The sequence below is a fragment of the Sabethes cyaneus genome, chromosome 2, assembly GCF_943734655.1.
Source record: "Sabethes cyaneus chromosome 2, idSabCyanKW18_F2, whole genome shotgun sequence".
Classification (NCBI taxonomy): Eukaryota; Metazoa; Arthropoda; class Insecta; order Diptera; family Culicidae; genus Sabethes; species Sabethes cyaneus.
Window position 1 is genome coordinate 197550629 of NC_071354.1, and position 16614 is coordinate 197567242.

Here is a 16614-nt window from a genome sequence, read left to right on the forward strand (position 1 = left end):
ACATCCTATCCTAGCAAACAAATCGTTAGAAAGCCTAACGAAGCTGTTATTCGCGACACCCGGCCCCAAATTACTACCCAACAACAACAAACCGACTCTTAATGAAACGATCGTTATAGTAGGGGGCATAAACTTCGGCGATTGATCTCCAGTTTGCCTTGGATTACGCCGCCGCGCCGTCGGTCGCGATTTGGCGTGGCGTGGTTCGCTGCGCAAATGTTCGCTAGGATACGTGCTAAACTAACTAATCAGGTGGTCCGTCCGCCGACTACGGCCGACTCACCCGTGTGATGATGATGATCCTAGCAGATTCGTGGTTCGAAATAAGTCACTATAATCTAAAATTAATTAGCTTCAGCAGCACCTGATGAGATCCGCTGATAGAGGCGGAGGCTGCTGGCTCGCGACACGGATTTGCTGGTTTCATTTGTTGGAAATTTTGTCGGTCTGCTGAATGTTAGCGACTAAATCTGATATCAGCAAGCAGTTAATGTTCGTGAAAAAAACAGGCGACGGTGAACAGTCGATGTTATTTCGTCACCAGATTGATTGGATTAATTTGGCGCGTATCTAGCGATCGAAGTCGTAAATGCTTCCAGCAGGTGTGGCACGAGCGTGAGAAATTTTTGTTTTCGATACCTAATCGATCAGCCATTTGTGCTGGAAGGGCACCGGAACTTAAATAATTCTGGTAACAACTTTTACCTTGCATCAAAATTATGGAAATATCTATTGACAAAATAGTAATACATCATCTATAAATTACCATCTTTTAGCCGCAGTTCCGTGCTCTTAACTATAAAATATACTTTTATCTAACAACAAACACAAATATTTGGAGATGGCATACCTAGTACCTACGTACCTTACATATTTTATGACTTTATTTGCTATTTATTTAATTGTTCATGGGCTACTAATTGGTTATAACTACAGCTGCACTAATTTTAACGGCCTGCCGTTTTATTTGTTTTTTGGTTTTATTATACAGGTATTATGAAAATAACCAAATAATTGCATCATCTATCTAAAGTTTAATTCGTAGCCTACAAATTCAATTAGTGCCTAAGATGGCATCGAAGCAGCAATACATCCACCAGAGTCATCGTCGTCGTCATCGTCAGCAGCATAGAGCTGGGATGGCTCGTGCATCGTGCTGTTTAAAGCAGTCGTCTCCATTCAACTCGATCTTGGGCCACTCATTGCCAATTTCCCGGGAATCATGTTCAACCTGATCGACCATTTTACACTTAATCCCCTCTGTTGCTAGTGCCGCGGGATTATTGAAGAAAACTGTTTTCGTCGCACTGCAAAATATTGTCCACAGTACCTTCTAGTTCGTCGTCTTCATTTGGTTACCGTCCGTGGGAGGCACGCGTTTGTTTCCTTTGAGCCCCTCCCTTTCATATATTTGGTCTTTTTTTATTTCATGGATTTTTACAAATTAACAAATACATAAACCATTTTAATCTCAGTAATCCTAATTTTAATAATTGTTAAAATATAAGCAAAAAATTCCTGAAATGCTTTGTGAACAAATCTTTCTTGTTAAACCTAATTATTCGTATGTTTTGTTTGAATTTACTTCTATCTATACTTCCTTTTCCACGTTTGAGTATGTTATAGGCTAAGGTTTCAATAACTAACCAAAGTGCTGCTTTGAGTTTGCATTTTTTTCCAATGCTGTATGAAAGTATTTCGTCTGGATCTAGTACCGATATCTTAAACTTGTTTTTCAATACATCGCTAAGCCAAGACCACAGCATAGCAGATGAAGGACATTTTTTAATTATGTGGCTGATAGTCTCTTTTATACCGCAGGTTTCACAAAGATCAGATTCTACACCTCGTATGTGATTATCAAATAATTTTTCCTGTTTATTACTATATCCTTCAAATCACAGAAATATATCTAAATATATAAATAAATCTTTGGTTTGAGGCTCATTTTCAGTGTATAAGATATTTTTTATAAATAACGCTTTGACTTCCGACTCTACATCTACTAAACCGAGTCCACCTTTATATACTGGTAAATATAATTCTTGTCTGGGAACTTTGGAGATAAAACCCTGCCATAGCCATTTACCGCATATAGATCTAATTATCGCAATATGTTGGTTATTCGGTGGAAAAATCTGGCTAATGTACCATAGCTTTGAAAGTATGTAAGTTTTTATCATCCAAACTTTTTGGAATAGGTTTAACTTTCTTCTTTGAAGTAAAAATATGGCATGTTTTAGCTTTGTAACGTAGTCTTCATAGTTTGTATTTATCATTTTATTAAAATTCTGCATTATTTTGACTCCAAGGATTTTTAGTGAATCAACTTCTCTAATCAAATCCGAACCGGATTTACAGCCGTTCATTCTCAAAAATTGCGATTTAACAGCTCACGAGGAAATTATTAGTGAGTCTTCGACACATTTATTTTTAACCAAATCCTCCTAGACTCTGCTCTCAGTTTGGCGTAGATTGCCTCCGCCATCGCAAAGTCCCTGGCTGTAATATCAAAGTCATCTCCAAAGCCTATGAATTGACTACCCTTGGCGAAAATCGTTCCTCTCGTTTCAATCACTGCTCGTCACCCCCTCAAAAGTTGAACAGGATGCAGGATAAGCCAACATCTTGTCTCAATCCTCGCCGCGTCTCGAAGAGACTCGAGAGTGTCTACGAAATGCGCACGAATCACAGCACTCGATGCAATGTAGCTTTGATCACTCCCGTTGGTTTATCCGGAAAACTTTGTTCGTGCATCATTTATCATAGCTAGTCTCGATCGATCGATCGACTGTATCGTATGCTGCATTGAAATCAAGAGATGTGACGTGGGCACGTTGTACTCCCAACATTGCCAGTGCTTCTCAATCATGTCTATAAAACTCTGCCGGTAGGCGGTCCTTACCAGCGGCTTTGTTGGTCTTCAGCAACCCAATTTCTCGTTTGACTTCTTGTAGATCAGGTGCTGGGGCATTGCTATCGTCCATGGGCACTCCTACACACTTAAAAAATCAGAGGGGTTGTGTACAAGACACGACCGCATATATAGGTGACGCAGGACTACGTAAGTCTCTTTGTAGTGATAGTGGCATGTATTCATGCTTGTAATCATTCGATTCTTCATGTATACATGCTATATGCAACATATATACATGCTACATGCGTTGTATGTAACATTTATCAAAGTAGTAACATTGCATACGTTCAATTCTCAAAAGATTGTGCATTTGAAAACAATTTAACAAAATCAAGAACACAAACTATTACTTTCCTGCTACCTTACTGAAATTAAAGATTGTTTTTATTATCCATGGTTTCCCACGTTGAAGGGATTTTTCCAATTCAATCCTATTTTATCAACAGCACATCTTTTCACTACACTTCTAATGAAACGGCAAGCATGCGTATTTATACAGAGTCGTATTATAACCGAACACTACAGCTGTGGCACATTTTTCCAACACAGATATCAAGTTCGCCGAGGTTTAATCGTCTCGCAGTAAAGAATTTGCGATCTGTTGGGACAACGAACTTGTTGCATTTTTTCTGGCACACTTCACTAACACAGACATAAAATTGGACTAGGTTTAATCGCGTTCGTAAGAAATCTGTTGGCACGAGGAGGCTTTGATACTCTCTCTGGCGTACTTCCCAAGCAAGGACATCAAAATGGTCTAGGTTGAACCGCGGTGTTACGAAATCTTGTTGAAATGAGGAAATTTTGTCACTTGCTTTGGATTACTTCCCAAGCACAGATGTCAAATTGGTATAGGTTTAGATCATCGTAAAGAATCTTCCAACCATTCACGAAGCGAGAATTCTGGTAAAACATAGGTTCATTATTTTCAATTTTTCAATAGTTCAACATCAAGAATCCATACTTTTCTTCTTTTGAGTCAATTCTTAGAAGATTTTCCGATCGATTGGTGTAAGAATATTGAAAATCGATCGGAAAACCGCTAAGCTATTAGTGCTCAAAACCTTTCATTTTTCGTGAAGCTCGCATTTTTCGATTTTTTGGAATGACACCCTATCTCAAAACTTACCGTAAGACGTAGTCCTACGTCAAAAAAGCACCAAAGTCGGCAAAATATTGCCGAGATTTGGACAGCCGAGCGCTCGGTAAAAATTTCTATGATACCAAACGTTAGTAAAGATCCGTAAACGTAGATATGCACCACCGAAATTTTCACCGAACACTCGGCTGTCCAAATCTCGGCAAATTTTGTCGTGTAGGTAAACTTCCGTTCCGCCTCCTCCTGCAACTTCGCCATTGATGTGTACATCGAGGAACTGCTTCCACCTCTCGACCACCTCGCGCTCGTTTGTGATTAGATTCCCTGGCTCGTCTCTAATCATGTTAGGTTTCGGGGTGTAGCCCTTTCGAGATTGGTTCACCTTCTCGGAAAACTTGCGCGTGTCATAAACACGAAACACTACTTCTTCGCGATCTCTGTCCTCCTAGCGCATTTTACTCCTCAGGATCGTGGTCAACTGGCTTCTCGCTCTTCGGTATTCTCCCTGATAGCAATACTCGAAAAAAATTTCCAACCAATTTTCTTTCTTTCCATCACCCTCTACCATTCCCCATCTAACCAATCATTTTGTATTCTCCGCGGCTCTTCAACTAGTGTGGAAGCGGCCTTCCCGAAGGTCGAGCGTACTAAGTCCCAACCGTCTTCGAAGTTTGAAGCACCTAGCTCCTCGGAAGAAGGCAGTGCCTCATCCAGTATTCGTGTGTAGTTCTTGGCAGATTGCTGGTTACCTAGCTGTTTGATGTTCTGCCGGGGAGGACGGTTTTGACGTGTCTTGTGTACGATTAACAGATTTGAGCGCACGTACACCGCTACTTGGTGATGGTCAGAGTCAATATCCGCACCCCGCAGGGAACGTATGTTCATGATGTCAGAGAAGAACTGGTCTTCTATAAGAATGTGGTCAATCTGGTTCATTGTACGTTGGTCAAGTGATCTTCAAGTGGCTTTGTGGATATCAACAATGTGCTAAACCTTAGAAACATCCGCTTCTTAGACGAAGATATCTTTGCTGCACCGAAGAAATTGAAGTCTTCAACATCAGCAGGGCCTGATGGAATCCCATCAATAGTGTAAAAAACTGTGCTCCGCCTTATGTGCTTCGTTGAAATTACTATTTAATCAGTCACTGGCGCTGGCGATATTCCCAACGCGCTGGAAAAAATCGGTTATGTTACCAATTTTTAAAAAAGGCGTTAAACAAAACATAGCAAATTATCGAGGAATTACGTATCTTTGTGTGGGCTCAAAGCTGTTTGAAATTCTAATTGGTGGAGTGTTATTCCGAGAAGCTAAAGCATACATCTCAACAGACCAACATGGATTTTTTCCAGGCAGATCAACTACGACAAATTAAGCACAGTTTACTTCGCACTGCATTATGGCTATGGCAAGCGGAGCTCAAGTAGATGCCTTGTATACAGATATAAAAGCAACATTTGATCGCGTAGACCACCTCGTCCTATTGGCGAAAATCGAGCGTCTTGGAGCTCCAACATAATTGTATGGCTGAAATCATGCCTAATTGGCCGTACCATATCTGTTAAAATAGGCTTCAAGAACTTGTCGGGCGTACCACAGGGAAGTAATTTGGGACCATTTCTTTTTTGTAATTATTTTTGAACGACGTCTGTAAGATAATTCCATCAGGCCGATATTTATTTTATGCTGACGATCTGAATCTTTATCTTGTACGCTCTCGAGGCTTACAAAAGAAGAACACTGATTTACAAGCTGCAGACGTTTTGGAAGTGGCAGAAAATGTCGTCCGTGACCAGAAAACTTATTCCCGCCATTTGCCAGGCACGGCTTGTTGCAACGAACTAACCGGAAAGCCACAGCAGCTATGCGATCGACGAAGCCGTTCATGTATAGTCATGAGTCACGATAAAATACCAGTCCAGGTGGCCAGCTGCAAGCGACGTGGGATGATTCTGGTCTTTTTGTTGTCGCGAGCACAGCACTTCCGCAATTAATTATTCCATTACGGCATCCAGCTTCAGCTTCAATAGTTTCCTTTCCATAGCAGCCCATGAATACGACCCGATCGGGAACTGCAGACGTGCACGAATCGAGCGTGGCTTTCGCTTGCCCTTGATGTTTTCGCCTTTGCCGTGTCCAGACATGCCGATGAGATGTTGGCAGTAGCTCAGCTAGCGTTTGAATAATGCTATTCGCCGGCTTACCTCCTGTTATGTACCAGTGCAAGCGACAAGATGGGTCCCGCCTATTTTTCATGGTCCATCATTCCATCATTTACGTTGAACAAAATGAAGCATTTCAATTTCACTACAAAAAGTAAAAACTATTAATGTTGTGTCCCGATCACTATATATTGAGGATTTCAATTTCAGTCTGAACAAAAGAGCAAAGTTACAAGTGAGCCGTTCACCTTTTACTGCCAATGAAAAATTACGCCACGCATTACTGTAGCACTGGTGACGGATAGATTTGTGTTGCTAAAGAAAACCGAGAGGAAAGCCCTAAGTTCCAAGTTTCCTAAGTTTGACCAATTACCGAAAACCGTTCTTTTAAGAACGAAAAAATTCTTATATGAAGATTCAAAAGATGTCACTAAAACTGCTAATACTAATACTGCTTTTATGAAGATTGTTGTTCTCCGATGATCACAATAAAGTTTATTGGGCCAGTAATAATTATTGGGACCTTTTCGCAAAGTTAAACGCGGTCTAAAGGAAACACCGCGCTTGAAGCATACACCGTGCCAGAACTACTGTCAGATTGTTGTAAACAAAAATGTTGTTCGCATAACTGTGTCGTCAAGAGTAACTAAAACTTTATGATTTCTTTGTAATTTCTTCCAACAATATCAAAATCGACCCGGCAACCATGAAAGAGTATTTCGTTTTTGAGTTACGCGGTGAATAACTTTCAATGAAACTCACAATATTAAAACAAAATATTGGGTTTGGTTTTTTCTCATTTTGTCGCATTTGTTGCGGTCAATAGTGTTTAATTTGGTGTTCACTTGGTTTCAATTGCTATCACTTGTTCACGGCAGACAAGTTTCCAGTCGACGATTATTGAAATTAAAATTGCTGCGGCACCACTCGTGTTGCCGTTGGTGGTACATCACAATAAGGAATTATCAAGCCAATTAGCAATCAACGAGAAAGGGTAGGATTGCATTTAATTCTCTTGTAACTTTGTTATAGTAGAATTAAATGGAATTTTCCATCAACTTTCTCGTTGGTACTGAATTGTATCAAAACTTATTCGAAAATAATTGGAAATTATTCCAACCAATCACAAAGCGAGAATTTATTCCTCGACGAAGAGTTGAACAAACTGCTGTCTAACTACCGAGTTAGAGTTATTTTCAATTTTTCAATGACGTGCTTTAAAAATCAATAGTTTTCTATATTTCCCAATTAGATTTTCCAATCTATTGGTGTACAGCAATCGGGGCCTGCCACAAAAGACGTTCATTAGGACTGTCGCAGTGGCCTTTTAACCCAATGCCCTTCTGGCATACAAAAAAAATCTATTGGTGTAAATAGCTTGGAAATCTATTAGGAATTTACTGTGAATTAGGAATTGACTGCCGAAGTGTGAAAACGCATTACCACTTTGATGACGTCATTTACAACAACCAGTCACAAAGCTAGGATTTCTATATGGACAAGGCTTCATTGTTTCAAATTTTTCAATGATGCGCACAAGTATAAGTTTAAATAATATTCGAATAATTAATTGCGTGTGGTTCATTAATTTGCCTAAAACAACTGTTGTAAGATTAGAAACCGAAAACCACACGGCTCCGCACCTCCTCGAGTTCAGGTAGGGTTTATTTCTAATTCCCGTCGTAGTAAGGAGAGCCACTCTAATTTTCATCATTTCTTAGGTGGATTTAATGAATACTCCAAAAGTTCTTGTGCTGATTTGACTAAAACACACTTACCTTCGGATCCGTGCACTTTGAATTCACTAAAAAAACGATTAGTAAAGCATTTTATTGAAATTATGCAACTGACTTTATTTCTTAAATTCGTCGTACCGCTTTAAAATCTGTCCATCAAAATTTTTCATCGTCCGAACTAAAAATAACAATAATGTTTACGAAGCTAGCGCGCATGTATTTGTATAGGGAGGCATGACAAATGTTATTCTGCAAAATTTCTGCAGGTCATGCAAGTTTTCCCGACTGCAGAATAACGACAATGCGTTGCGTGAGTTATTTTCATTTTATGAATGACGGAAATTGAAACGGTTAGTCGACATTTTCTTCTTCGTCGCACAAAAAAACGTAGGAAAATTGGCTGCTAGGAATTCTTTGATATGAAAAAAAGCATTTAAATAGATCTCAGCTCACTTTGATTGATCGCATATGATAGTCAGCAAATTAAAATATTAAGGAATAACTAATTTTGCATTGTGTGTCAAAAAAATCGCTGATATTTTTAATAATTTGAGTTGGATAGGACGGGAATAGGCAATTACGACGATTCTGCAACATACCCTATTTTAATGAAATTAAAAATTTATCAAAAGGAGTGTCGTCAGATGATGAGATGAGATTAGCAAGCTGTCACTATTCACATTTGACCAAATAGGGGTACATTAGCAATGGCGCCATTGTTTATTACAAAGGGTGAAATCCGCTTAAATCCCGAGAGATTGGGCCAGACGAGGAGTACTGGTCGATTGAGAATGGCAAAGTGAAGAAGGAGAGCGGAACTACGAACGACGAAAATTGAAATTTGGTTATCAAACAAGTGGGACACAACTGCAGCGAAAGGTTATGGGCCACCGTGTTTAAGGAATAGTTCGAGCAATGGACTATGGCTGAAAATGAGGTTGAAACGATGGTCTTACAATAAGCATAAAACGCATTAAATGTCCTCAATTGGTCTCGTGGTATGATGCTGCTCTAACTAACCAGTAGTCGTATGTTAACGTAGTGGTAGGTGAAAGCTTTTGGTGAAACGACTATTTTAAATAGGTCGCGTGACCTAAAAAGTAGACAAATTGGACAACGTTAGTTTAAAAGTAACACTTCAAATTCTAATAGGTAAATGCGTTGTTTTAAAGTAACAATTCTCCGAAAAATTGCAGAAACGCGCCGTTCTTAAAGGGTTAAATAATAAATTTTTACACTAACAATTCAAAAATAAAACTATTCATCGTGCAAATACTAAGGTTCCATGTGAAAACATTAACATTGATTGTATATTAATTCAACAAATAATGATGCACCATATTCGTATATTTTGATGATTTCATCACATATTACCAATCAATGGGAAAGCAGCTGGCATCGTTACAAAATCCTGAAGGATCCAAAAACGCCGAAGAAACGGCTTTAAAAACACATATCAGACAATCATTATTAATCTTCCGAAGTAAAACAACTCCAAACATGGTTCGGTACTCTAACGTGCTGCTCCTTGACGCACAAGCTCTCCGTAAATCGGACAGTAAGCCGCAACCAAAAAGTGCAGTCGCATCAGGATAACAAGACATTTCCCGAACAGCAGCCGACCCAAATGCTTCCGAATTTCTCGGCTTCTCACCTTACTCCCCATACTGGACGGACTGGACGGTGCAACCGAAACGAGATCGAAATTTTTAATCTCGCTCCAATCAATCATCAAGTTCTTAACGGCCGATGGCCGAAGCGTCGGCCATCATCAGCCATCACTGCTCCATCTCGAGTCCTGCCGAAAGTGGTAACCCGAAACTTGACTGCAACTACAGCAGCAGCGGCTAATCACCGGCCGACCGTTCGCGTACGAAGATTTATTGGGGCGAAATTCAACATCCCGAGCTCCGGTCGTTAATCTGTCTGAACCCTTCAGCCCTGGTACTCGACAATCTCAATTTCAACCGATGACGATTGCTGCTGCTGCTGCTGCTCCTGCTGACTGGGACCGTTGACGACAAAGCTGCTCCATAGAAGCTTAGTGGCGCGGCCAGCTTGACGCGTACCGGTCAGAAGCTACCGCACACGCAAATCGGCTCAACGTTCAGTCCGGTCTTATCGGGTTTACATGTTCCAGCAATCTTCGTCCCATCCAACCATCGATCCAACCATCCATGCACGGAAGCGTAAAAATCGTCATCAGCATTTCTCTTACCTGTCTGCCGACATGCTACCGGTCGGCGTCGCCGCCGATGTCGCTGCTGCCGTCGGGTCGTGCCGGGATGTGAGTACAAAAGGCTTTCCAAGTTCCTGCAAGAGGCAAAGGGAAAACAAAAACACTTTGACTGATTCATTAGATGCTGATTACGTTCGATCGATTTGGGCTGGTTGATTGGAAGTATCATAAAATTGAACGTTTGAAATCATGATGTGATTTGGCGTTTTTCCACCAGCATTCATTTTCGATGGGTGGGGCATGTTCAGTCCCCCTCTTTGTCTTCGACGGAAATGAAACGATGCTGTCGTAAAGTTGCACTGTTTGAAAGCTGCTTCTGATTGAGCTGCAAGCATCTGCAAAAAAAAGTAGTTGATTGCATCCGATTGTGTCTTCCAGTGGCAGGAGCTTAATAGATTTTTTAGTCAATCGATAACAATTATTTTATATGATGAAGAGTTATGAGAAATAACTCAAATCAATGTGGCACTATTATCCACTTTTGGAAATTAAATAAAATACAATAGAATAATTTTGTAAAGTCCATTTTATTTTTTTATTTATTATGTTAATTAAATTGCGTTTTACATTCGCCGACTGAATACAAATTCTGATTTATTTTCGCCTGAAGAAACAAAAATAGTTTAAAATGATGTACAACACATCGCAACAGTGAGAACTTGGTTCGCGTCAATTTATAGGCAAATTAGCAGATTGGCATGCACCCAGTTCTACGACGGCTTTGTCGCCGTAGCGCGTTCGTTTAACTTAAACGAAGCGCGACGCATAATAGATGGTCACCACGCGAACCAAGCGAGCGCAGGTACAAAGGCGACTCGCGGAAATGGTCACGCAAGAAAAAACAAACCTCGCCGATTATGAACCGCGATAAATGCCACCGAAGCGCTGAAATAAAGCACGGCCTGGGCACAGCGCACGGTTTTTGCCACCATCGCGAAGTGACACACACAAAGCTTGGCGGGCGCGTGTGACCGAAGCTAGGAACGGACAGCCAACCGACCGACCGACCGACCGGCCAGCCAGCTAGCCAGCCAGCGCAACGCGACCGGGCGGCGGCGTCACTGAACCGCTCAAGTAGTGATTAAATTAGAACCAGTAGACCGTGACCATGGTGACGAACGCGAACTGTTATCGCGTGTAGTCCCGTGCGTCAGATTTTGATCACCAACAGCAGAGTACAAAGCAAAACCGTAACATGGAAACAAAATAGCAGAAGCTACAAATGATTTACAATCCAATATGTTTGAATATTAATTTTTACGCTGGAACTGGGAGAAATTGTACTCCACGAAAAACCTCCTTACTTATACTGATTGATAGTCATGTTATTGCAAATAGTAGCTGGAAGTCGAGATTCGAAAATACGACTACTGGTTTGTTGAACCAGTATCGTAGCGCAAGGCGGGCATGGAGTGCGTTTCATTATCGCAATCATATACATCATCATCTTGCACGTTGCGCCGTTCCTGGTGCCGGTGGGATAGTTGAAGAGAACTGGTTTCGTCTCACGGCATCCTTACTACGTATCCAGCCCGCCGAATAACCAACTGACTATCGTCAGATGTACAACGGGTATCTCTCCGAGCAGTGCCTGTAGCTCGCGATTTATACGCTTCCACCACTCTTCGCTTTTAGTTTGTACTCCGCTAAATATCATCCGCAACATCTTCCGCTCGAACACGTTAAGGACGCGTATGTGCACCGTGAGCAGCGTCACTGCTTCAATTCCATAAAGTACTACCGGCCCAATAAGGGTTTTGTATATTGTCAACTTCGTACGGCGGGGTATGCTTCTTGATCGTAGCGTTTTACGAAGAGCAAAGTAGGCCCGATTCCTCGCTTGAATGCGCCGCTGGATTTCCTTACTAGTTGTTATCCGCGGTCACCAGCGATCACGAATATAGCAAATACTGGAACTCATTTACCACTTCTGGTTCGTCGCGTCAACGGTTACCGTGGGAAGCCCGTGTTTGTTTCCTTTGAGCCACTTCCTTTCTTGTATTTTTAGCCCAATCGTCTTAGACTCCGCTTTCAGTCTGTCGTAGACTGTCTCCGACGCCGCAAAGTTCCTGGCTATAATATCAAAGTCATCTGGAAAGCCTAGCAGTTGGCTATCAGACCACGCCCTCAAGAGTGATGTTGAACAATAGGATAAGCCATCATCTTGTCTCAACCCTCGCGGCGTCTCAAAGGGACTCGAGAGTGTTCCCGAGATGCGCACAAACACATCACTCGATCTAATGTAGCTCTGGTCAGTCGCGTCAGTTTATCCGGAAAACCGTGCTCTTGCATTATCTTTCGTAGCTCGTTTCGATCGACTGTATCGTATGTTGCTTTTAAATCATTAAAGATGTGATGCGTGGTCATGTTGTAATACCGACATTTCTGCAAGACCTATCGGATAGTGAAAATTTTGGTCCGCAGTGGCGCGAACACCCATGAAGCCCGCATTGATTTGTAACCGAGGACTACAGAACTTAAGACTGGGCATTCTAGGGGTCAGTCCCGGCGTAATGGTTAGCATTCACGCATCTCACGCCGAGAACCCTGGTTCAAATCTCAACCCCGCAGAAGTCACGAATGACCCAAGCGACTATAATCTAACAAAAAAGACTGGGCATTTTGTCAAATCTCGACGGACGGATAATATCCCGAAGAGCATAACTTTATGCTTTCTGAGGAAAAGCGAATAGAATATTTTTCTTTAATGAGATGTGTATTTAAAATGTAAGATTTACTTTATTGCTGTTATGCTGTCAATAAGAACTAGCATTTTTTATTTAGACGACCGATATTGAAAGTAATACTGACATTTTCCTGGTTAGAGTACGGCAAAATGGCTAAATATTTTCATTTCTGCTTTTTCCCACATTTTGGCAGTTACGTAATATGATTTCTGTAGTGCGATAGAACTTGAAAATCAAGCGAATAAAGTTGTTCTTTATAATCAAGTATATGAAATCCTTGTTCTATATGCATTCATGTTCAATATGCTCTTTTCACGCGACAAATAAAAACTCTTTGATATTTAATCCTGATGAAATAATGAAAAATCCTGATGTAAAGATGACTTAAATAAATAGACAACGAAGAGACGGCGAAAAACAGCGGAATGTTGACGAAAATGTGAATAGAACTGTGATAAAAAGATGACAAAAATACGATAAAAAGACGACAAAAAATTGTAACAAAATATACGACAAAAAAATGGGAAAGAGACATTTAAAAATTGTCAATTTAAAAACAGGCGTTAAAACACGCAAGAAAGACTACGATAATATGGCGAATATTCGTCGTCAAAAAGACGCCGCAAGAACAACGAAAAGACAAGAAAAAGACAACAATTTTGTTGTCATAAAACGAAAATACGATGGAAAGATGGCAAAAAGATCATGAAAAGACAATAAAAATATAACATAGAAGTGACAATGAGATGACGAATACGGAGAAAAGGCAGTAAAGAGATTACAAAAAGACGATGAAAAGGTGCCGAAAAAGCAACGATAATATGACGAACAGATAATGCAAGTTGACGAAAAGACGATGAAAGAACAATGAAACAACAGGAAATAATCGACGAACAGGCAGTGAAAGCCTGCGACAAGATATGACGAAGAAGGGAAGACAAGTAGGCGAAAAGTCGCAAGACGACAAAAATGCGATTAAAACACGCCAAAAAACGTTGCAAACAGTGACAAAAATGCCAAAAAAGCAATATAAAAGGACGAAAAGACTATAAATAGATGTAGTCTTTGGCTAAAGGTATTGAAGAAACAATTAAAAGTCAGCAAAACAGTGACAGGCTATACCAAAACAGACACTAATGACGATGCCATCAAACCAAAAACGCCACAAAAAGCAATAAAAAATGACAACTATTTTCGTTATTGTGTTTTCCTTGACCTGATATAAAGTTGTAAACTAAAGGTTATCGTGACAAATAAACAAACAAATCACTGAAAAGAGACGAAAAAACGATGATAGAATACCAGATGTTAACAATAATGAAAAACGACCAACCCACAGAAATCACGAATGGCCCAAGCTGGTAAAGTGACTATAACGGAAACGGAAAGGAACGGCGGAAAAGGCGACGGAGTACACTTAGCATAACAAAGAAACGAAAAATTAAAGACAAAATGAAAAATAACCAAACGACGAAAAATGAAAGAATTCGGAAAATATAGGCAAAAGGCAAATGATGAAAATCAAGATTATGCGTTCTTGAATAATATAGAGGAAGTTTGAAAAGTATTATAAACTGATTCGATTCAAAAAAGTATTAATTGGTTTCAAATGCAATTAAGAACACCTACACGGAAAGAAATCTGATTCCGATACCATGAATAAAGTCATGAAATCATGAAACTTGATTTGCTGTCAAATCATGAATGAACTGCCATATCAGGCAGCGCCAAATCATGAATAATAGTTCATGATTTTGCGATGTGGTGTACTTGTTCGTGATATCATGATTATTATTCGTGGTATATTTTCATAAAACATAAGCTAGAAACCTGAAATCATGAGTCATTTAGCTCGTTTTGGAGAATAAATTTCTATCCGTATATGCGATAAAAAATGTCACTTTTTAGAAACCACCGACTGAGAAGTTTTAATCTAACCTTGTTTTTACTGTCGGGATGACGGCACTATGTAGGCCCTTGCGACTTACAAGGTACTGCGTATGACGCTGCTCGTCTGTCAGCGTGCTAGCCGCGATTCTCAGCGCGGATTTTCGGAGAAATAGGCCAAACCTCGTGTTTTTAGTCTTGACCTTGAAATGGCGGTCAGGCATATATTTTCTTCTTGGTCGGTGGTTTCTACAGTAGACGGAGGAAGAGGCACAATTTGTGTCTAATAACCCAACCCATGTCGCTAGCTTAATAAGGGGGGTAGCGCAGTCTCCTTTTGTCCAGTGCCTCTATGGTTCAAAGGTACAAGTACCAGCGAGCCACATGCCCTGGCGGGTGTTATGGGTTCGAATTCGGTTATAATCTCAGATTATAGCTTGGTTCGACCCCTGCACCTTCCAGCATTGGACAAAAGGTAGGAGTCACAACGAAAACTTATTAAGCGTAGCTACCAATAACCCCCCGCCTCACCTTTCCACTCTTTCCCCTCCATTCAAAAATTCTTCATTACTTTCCCCTACTATCCATTAATCAATTGTAGAACCACCGTCTCAAAAAATATTAATAAGGGGTGGCAACTAAAATTTTGGAATTTTTTCGCAACCCTTATGCTCAACAACAAACGAGCTCAGAGAGAAATGAGACAATGTATGTGTTAGCTTTACGCCAAAAAACCACAATCGTTCCTGAATACGCATTCGATCCCATTTTTACCCAAAAGCCACGACCCGAAAAATCTGTCTCAGTGCGCCCAATCGAAGAATTCTTCGGGATTTTGAGTTCCTTGGTGTTCCTTGGTGGTGGCCCACGCATACCCAGTTCATCGATTTCAAAACCGCATATGATTGCGTAAACCGACAAAAGCTATGGAAAATTTTGGACGAAAACGGCTTTCCGGGTAAGCTTACTAGACTTATCATGGCTACAATAGATGGGATCCAGTGCTGTGTGAGAATCTCGGGATTGTCGGACCCATTCGAATCTCGCAGGGGACATCGACAAGGAGATGGTATTTCCTGCTTGCTATTGAGGCGGTGGAAGATCAGTATGCCAGACTAAAACAAGACAAGATTGGATTGACGCGCCACGCGATTGTGATAGAAAACTTTTTGGCGTTCTTTTGGTTTAGCAGAAATTTCTTACAGGTTGTTTAAAAATATTTTGTTGGCCCTGTTGTCCGTACGTTATCCAGAATCCGCCCTGAAGCCGAACTCTTGCCGGGCAAAACACGATAATCGGCCTTCTACGCAGGTGGCGCTTAAGCCGATTGTTTGAGTTCCTTCGCAGAGCGGAAAAACCGTTCGCGCGGAATCTTTTCGCGAGCGGTTTTTCCGTTCTGCGATGGAACTCAATCAATCGGCTTAAGCGCCACCTCCGTAGAGGGCCGATTATCGTGTTTTGCCCGGCAAGAGTTCGGCTTCAGAGCGGATTCTGGATAACGTACGGACAACAGGGCCAACAAAATATTTTTAAACAACCTGTAGGAAATACGTCTAAAACGAAGTATATGTTGGCGGGCGGGACTAAACGCGACTGGGCCCGCTTGGGCGGTACCGTGCTAATCGACGGGGATCAGTTTGAGGTAGTCCACAAGTTCGTATACCTTGGCTCACTGGCAACAGAGGACAACAATACCAGCTGTGAGATTAAAAGGAGTATTGTCAGCAGAAGTCGGGCCTACTACGGGCTCCACAAACACATGCGGTCGAACAATCTGAGCCCCCGTACAAAGTGCACACTGTACAAAACACTAATTAGATCGGTTGTCCTTTACGGGCACGAAACGTGGACACTGCTAGAAGAGGACCTACAGCACGAGGAGTTTTC